Consider the following 6,516-nt stretch of genomic DNA (forward strand, 5'->3'; position numbering starts at 1 on the left):
GCAGGCGAGAGTCGGGAGAAACCGGCGCTTGAGAGCGCGGGGGAGTTAACGCTCCGAGATACAAACTAGGGATTAGAATTAGTTTTCCACGCGGAGCCAGTGGCGTTTGCGCGGGTTTAAGGATACGCGCACCCCGCCCCCCCAGCCCCAGATTTTCGGAAAGATCTGTTTGCAGCCCTCAATTAGTGATCAAGCCGTGTTGTTGTCAGTTGCCTAAGAGCGCCTGGTGTAGAAGACGGAGAGGAAATCCACAAGGTATTAAAGTTTCTTTAATTAGGAGGAGATTTTGTTTTTGGTTTTTCTTTTGAACAGCAGGGGCCAGAGGGCCACACAGTGAAGGCAAGTTACAGGACGCGCGGCTGTGGTCCTGCACGCCACCCAGGAGTCCCCACTGAAGGGAAACTTTGGAGAAGTGAGAGTTGGTGGGGTGACGTGAGGTCCCGCGCGCGCACACACACGGGGCTGAAGCTGCCTTTTCCAGCTCCCACGTGTTTGTGAAGCTCCACCAAGGGCGTTTTTGTTTTTTTTTTTGCACGCTCGCACCTCGCCCGAGACCAGGTCCCCACTGCTCCAGGAGGCCCTTCGGTTGGGGGTCCTTGAACTTGTCGCTGGGACGGTCCCACCACCCGCAGCCGCCAGGTCTCTAACTTTCACCTCCCACGCCGCAGAATGCGCAGACGTACCCAGACGCTCGCACTCCCCGCCGGCTTCGGCTTCGTCACTCGGCGTTTACACTTCTCTGGGGCCGACGGAATGTCAGCACTGTTTGGAGAATGTCTCGGTCTCGGGCACTCTGTCGTGCTCACGGCTCCCGTCCCTGTAAATGACCCTGTGTGTATTTTGAAGTCGGTCGGGGCTGCTCTCTGGAAAGCGTGAGTGAGCACCGGGTTCTCCCCTAGACACACACCTTGCCCCGAGCGACACTGCCAAGTTACTCACTGCAGCTGACAAATCACCCCGGGGACGAGGAAGTTGCCCAAGTGTCTGGAAAACTTGGCCCGGACGGATTTGTCATCCTATGGATGATTCAATTAGGTACCTGGAGGGACACGCTTTGGGAGAAGGTTGTTTCTGGCTTCGCGGGTCGCGCCCTCGACTCGCCGGGGTGTTTGGGAGCAAAGACGCGGAAGGAGACCCGGGGGCTGGGGCACCGGTTCCGTGGGCGCTGCGGCTGGCGGGGCCCGCGGCTGCCCGGGCGTCCCAGCTCGGCCGGGAAGGGCAGCGCGCGGGTCCCCGCCGCCCGGGCTCCCCGCCGCGGGCCGGCGGCGGCGCCCTTTCGGCCCGGACTTACTCAGGACTGGGTTGCACAACAGGAAACCAGCGCGAGTTTGTTTTGTTTTGCTGCGCTAGCTCGCGGACTGGGCCGAGGGCTGGGGTCAGAGGCGGCCGGAGAGTGGCGGGGTCGCAGCAGCGCACCCCAGCCGGTCCCTGTCGCCTCCCCGCTCAGACCCGCCCCTCCGCTGGGGGAGCCTGGTGACTCGGGCCTGGGACCTGGGGCGGGAGGGCAGCCGGGGTCAGATAAGCGCTGCTCTCCTCCAGCCCTGCCCCAGGCGCGTCTCCCCGTCCAGTGGGTCCCCAGCACCTCTCCGGATCTCGCAAGTCCTCCTCCCGCCTGGAGAGGCCCCCGCCCCTCTGCTGCGTCTTCCCCACCCCGCGGCTAGCCTTCCCGGGCATCTGGGAGGCCCGGATCCCCCGGAGCATCTGAACTCGGGCCTGGGGCCTGGGGTGGAGGGTACTTCCGGAATCACGGGGAGCAGCATCTGTGGGGACGGGACTCTTGTAACTGCGGGCCCCCTTTGCAGACAAAAGGGCTTTGCACCGTCCGGTCACGTACTTCCAGAACCTCAGTATCTCCGCGGAGTTTGGGTCGGGCTGGGTGGGGGGAGGGGTGTACCGCAGCTCCCCCCAGCGGACCAGTTCCCTTTGGGAAAAAGACCGGGGACCGGGGAATATCGAGTATAGACGGTGAACGCTGGAAGGGACCTTGGCGATGGATGGGGTCACCTGTGAACGGGGAAACCGAGAGCCAGAGACTCGCAGGGTTTTGTCCAGTCGCTCACAGCCGGTGGGTACAGATGCCGGACACACACTGCAGTTTCCTAGTGTCCAGCGCAGAGAGCGTTTCTTGGCCTGAAGGTGAGCTCCAGACTAATGTGAAGCCTCTGTGTCCCCACTGAAAGCTTTGATGAGTCATGATTTCTGCCTTGGGAGTCAGCCAGACATCCCTTTCCCCCTGTGTCACGTTCTCCATTAGAGCACCCTCTGTTACGCTAAGCTGGGAAGCTTTTTTTCTTTTTCTTTTTTTTTTTCTTTTGTACAAAATTGACTTGTTTGGTTTAAATCTTCCCATTTCTCCTCTTGTCCCTCCTCGGATTTTACTTCCTTGGTAACGTGTTAAACAAGTGCATCCTGCGAAGGTTTGCGAAAAGAGGATCTGCTCACAAAGAAGGCTGGGGGGAAGCTTGCAGCCACGTAGAGACAGGAGTGTGTGATGTTATATATCATGTGTTGCAGTTGGGAACTTGCTGAAGTTTAAGGGTCACACGCGAATGCACTCCAGTTGCCATTAGTTGTCTGTGGCAGCCGGACTAGACCCTCCAGTGCCTTTGAGAGGAGTAGGGGACAGTTCTTTCCCAGTTACTTTCCAAAAACACTTTTTCTTACTGGCTGTTGAAGTCGTCATTGTTGCTCGAAGGACTTAACAGTTCTTGAGCCTGAGCAGTTAAGTCCCAGTGCTGCTGTCACTCCCTGCCTTCCTGGTTCACCGTAGGCCAGTTGGGAGAGGGCATCTTTTCTCTGATCCCTGATTCCACCCAAGTTACTTAAGGGTAGTCGGTTTGTCAGAGACCGAATACCTGAGGTCTGTTGTTGGTTTGCTTGGAAGTGATCATCGTTCCAAATAAGAAAAGCAACCTTTTTTGAGGGGAGGGGGGCAGGTGGGGTGGACTCCAGGGTTCACCTAGTAGGTGAAATTCCTATTGGGCCAAAATAGGCGGGGTGGGGGAGGTTAGATAATAGCAAACTAATGTTTGGTACCAGCCTTGCCTTTATTCATACAGCAGAAAGGGGTCTTTCCATTGTTTCAAAAGGGAGCTGAGTGTCCTCAGTCTTTTTTTTTTTTTTTCTCTGAGTATTCTTCCTTGCTAGTAAATTAAATCTGAGGACAATCTTTTCACTTTGGTCCCTCGCGTATTGTAGGTAGTGATCTCTGGAGTTGGAATGTTAGTTTGTAATTCTTGCCAAATATAGATGAAGTACCTCTTGAAGAAGATAATTCAGGAAGTGGCATCCAGGCCACACTCGCTTCCCTGGAGAAGTCATTTTCTGTGTTTCTGTAATTATTCTCTGTAGAGGGTATTAGAAAGAAGGTAGAAATACAGGACTTGACTCCAACTTTTCACTTGCTTGGTTGCTTCACAGGATCCATTAAGATTGAAAATCAAATTTAAAAATAAACAAGCATGTAGGAAATCTATGCGGTAAAAAAAATGTGCTGCCTTACTCCGTCCTGGAGGATGAGGCGTATGACAAAATCTTTAAATGACTCTAACCTGTCGTTTGGTAAAAGATGCCCAAGTTCCAGGTTTTCCATTTACTCCAGGCAGAGTTGACGCTAAACCCATTTTTTCTTTATTGGGGTGAAATAAAATATCCATACAGAAAAGTACACGTATGTTAAGCTTGATGAAATTTCATGAGCTAAACACAACTGAGCAACTGGTGTTCAGATCAAGAAATAGAATGTCATCAACACTCCAGAAACATCTCTCACACTGCCCTCCAGTCACCGTGTTCCCTAGCCACAGCCTTGACTTCTAACAGATATATTAATTTTGCCTGTCTTTAAAAATACCTTATGTAAGTTGGATGACTGAATATGTACTCCTGGGGCTGTCTTCTTTGCTGACATAACAACGTTTTAGTAGGTCAGATAATTTGGATTTCCCTTTAAAGATGGTGGGAACAGGGACGCCTGGGTGGCTCAGGAGCGTCTGACTTCGGCTCAGGTCATGATCTCATGATCTCTCTCTCTGCCCCTCCCCTGCTCGCTCGCGTGTGCTCTCTCTCTCTCTCTCTCTCTCAAAAATAAAATAAAAACATTAAAAAAATTTTTTAAAGATGATGAGAACAGTTGAGATTGCAGAGTTAGTTGGCCAGGCATCACTTAATATGATAGAATCAAGGAAAACACTAGCAGAACAGAAGCGGTGTTTTCTGTCCCGATGAGGGCCTGATAGGGGGACCATAGACAGGAGCGAAGCATACAGCATGGAGCCAGTGCGGGGTGAGCAAGGAGAATGCGCCTTGCACCATCCGTCTCCAGATGCATTTGACAGTTGCTCTGTGAGGGCCACCCACCCCCCACATCAAAAGAAGTGCCTGGTCTCGGGGCCGAAATTACTGTGTTTGTTTCCCAGCTTTTAGCTACGAGTTTTCATTGTTTGTGAGTTAATTCCGTGAACCACGTACAATAGCGTAGTTCTAACCGTTTTACAGACAGGTACAGATATTAACAGAGGTTGGGGGAAGGCCTAAAGTGGGTATTTGGGGTGGACCTGGAGGGTACGGAGGATGTGGGTTTGCGGAAAAAGGGGGCAAGAGAAGTGAGGAGGGGAAGGACCACCCATGTGGACTCGAAAGCAGTAAGTAAGAACAGAGACAAGGATCCAGTTATGATCCACGTTGGGAACAGGATCAGGGGATTTGTCTGGAGGACTGGAATCATGAGGGCTGTCCATAGTTGAGAGCGGACCTGAGATGGAGGAAGCTGATGGGGCCCTTCTCGTCCGATCGGATCTCCTCAAGGCCAAGAATGGGAGCAGCCGCACATTCCTTCAGGTGCAGCCAGCCTTGCGGGACTGCAGATGGGCAGGTAGGGCTACAGCACAAGGTCAGACCCCGTGCCAGGGGCCTTGATAGAGCTCAGGCTTTCTGAATATCAGTTATTCCTCAAGTTCCGAGCCAGATCTAAGAAGTTTCCTTTCTAGGCCTGCCGAATACTATACACAGAAAGCTAACCAGATGCCAGGGCTGTGTACAAGTTCTTGTTTTTCTTGTGTGTGAAGAAATGGATTAATGTTTTCCCAACCTTTTCAGCGTGACCAGTAGATTCCACTTCTTTCTGTAACTTGACTGAGTCATTCATGTTGGTTTTTTCTTTTTTTCTCTTTTCTTTCTTTGTTTCTTTTTCTTTTTCTTTCTCCTTCCCCCCCCTTTTTTTTTAAATAAATATGTTGTCATGTTGGTTAAGGGACTAGTCATTGTTGCGAACGTTCATACTTCTGCAGTGATGTCAGTGAACATAATTTAACTTGTGTAAAACTTTTGTCTACCAACACTAAAAATAGTTTTATTGGTCACTTTTAAGCAGTAACTACACTGAAGGAAAGAAATCATTCAGTGATACATGGCATGGGGGACACTTTAATATGCTTGAATATTTGGTTTAGTGAGTGATAAATTCAGTTTTACTTCTAGAATCTTCCATAAGTAGATATTTATTACTTTTTTGAAAGGATTGTGATCTTTAGCTGTGTAAATAGCTATTCACACAGACCGAGTAGTCATTTGTACTCAAAGACTGACAAAGAATGTGTTTTTCATTTGCCAAATTTTACTACCTTTGTATCTTCTTGTATAAAGGTGGAGGTTTGTTTATGTTTTTGTTTTTAAAGAAAAAACTCCAGCCAGTTACTCTTCTTTTATATTTCTGAAGAAGCCTTTGTGTCTCAAACCATGGCCATGTGGTGTTCACCCTTTGCAATTCAGGTAATTAATTCAGTGGTGACATCATAAGGAATGTGTTCATTTTTCCATTTCAAATTCCTCTTCGTGGGATCTGATGGTTAACTCCTATTAAGAACCCATTTGGAAAAACTCAGTTCTGAAGGGCAGTTATGTGTTAATTTAAACTTGTCCCCCTTTGGCATTGTGAGAATGAAGTTCTGTTTCATGGAAGGTCTTCCCTCTTCTACAATGAAGAAGAACTAAAATTGTGGGTCATTTTGATCCTAATTCTGTTAGTTGGTCGATCTGTTTGATGTTGATCGAATGATATTTACTGAGTCAAATACACAGTGAAAGATAGCAGTGGTAGGACAGCCTTTTATTATTTAATCCTAATGTTTTACAAAGCCAAAAATGTCAAATTTATAGATCTACTTTATATATATATATATATATATATATATATATATATATAATTTATATTAATTAATTAAAATAAATAAGGAATACTTATTTAATGCAGCTATATTTTGATATTTGTTTTACTTTGGCTATTCAGCTCTATCTATACCTGTAGGTTTTTCTCTTTGTAGATGCCTGGGCAGGCAGATAGTCTAAATGCTTTTATAACAGTGGCTTTTATGCCTTTTTGACTGTAACACACAATAAGCTACATTTTTCTCATCTTACCCAGAATACACTATATGCATTAAGATCTACAGACACGTATACCCACAAGTAAACTGAAGTAAAACAGTACTTAACCGTTAATACATCTGATGTACTCTG

General features: G+C 48.3%; 1 long non-coding RNA gene across 1 annotated transcript; it reads right to left on the minus strand.

Moving 5' to 3' along the window:
- Positions 1–247: 247 nt before the first annotated feature.
- Positions 248–1,572, minus strand: LOC128778548 (uncharacterized). Its single transcript, XR_008424116.1, has 2 exons — positions 908–1,572; positions 248–817 (listed from the first exon to the last, which is right to left on the minus strand). It is a non-coding gene; the product is annotated as an uncharacterized LOC128778548 (long non-coding RNA).
- Positions 1,573–6,516: the final 4,944 nt, after the last annotated feature.

This window comes from Panthera pardus, unplaced genomic scaffold (assembly GCF_024362965.1).
Source record: "Panthera pardus isolate Hobbes unplaced genomic scaffold, ASM2436296v1 HiC_scaffold_20, whole genome shotgun sequence".
In the NCBI taxonomy this organism is placed as follows: domain Eukaryota; kingdom Metazoa; phylum Chordata; class Mammalia; order Carnivora; family Felidae; genus Panthera; species Panthera pardus.